Raw genomic sequence first — 730 nt, 5'->3', positions numbered from 1 at the left:
TCTCTGGCAGTCGGCTTACTGACTGGATAAACTCGGGGCCAGTTATTATTCTCTTGGTTTCTCCATGGAAAAGTCATGTCTGTCTGCCAGAGACTCCGGGTATGAAGCCAGGGCACCTGGAGAGGGCCCAGCTAGAGGTCCATTATTTTATTTATTTGTTTATTTTTTGAGACGGGGTCTTGCTCCATCGCCCAGGCTGGGGTGCAGTGGTGTGATCTCGGTTCACTGCAACCTCCGCCTCCTGGGTTCAAGCAATTCTCCTGTCTCAGCCTCCCAAGTAGCTGGGATTACAGGTGCCCACCACCACACCTGGCTAATTTCTGTATTTTTAGTAGAGACGGGGTTTCACCATGTTCGCCAAGCTGGTCTTGAACTCCTGACCTCAGGTGACCCGCCTCAGCCTCCCAAAGTGCTAGGATCACAGGACCGTTCTGACGGCGGTGGCCGGTCACGCAGCAGGTGAGAGGCCTCATCTTATGATCTTGTCAGACCCTCCAGCTGTGCTTTGAAATGCTTTGTTGTCGTCCTCCTGCTATGAAATCCTTGTCCCTGGTGAGTCCCCAGGGCACGGACTCACCATCTCTAGCACCTGCTCTTGGAGTTCTTTTTCCAGTAGGTTGCATTGAATTGCTACCCTCGGCTCCACGGATGTCACCAAGGGGAGGACACTACAAAATAATCCAAGGGAAACCAAGAAACAATAAAAAAAAAAAAAAAAAAACAAGCTGCA

This window comes from Pan troglodytes, chromosome 2 (genome assembly GCF_028858775.2).
Source record: "Pan troglodytes isolate AG18354 chromosome 2, NHGRI_mPanTro3-v2.0_pri, whole genome shotgun sequence".
NCBI classification, from domain to species: Eukaryota; Metazoa; Chordata; class Mammalia; order Primates; family Hominidae; genus Pan; species Pan troglodytes.
The sequence above is the reverse complement of the archived record's forward strand: the minus strand, read 5'-3'. Positions refer to the sequence as shown.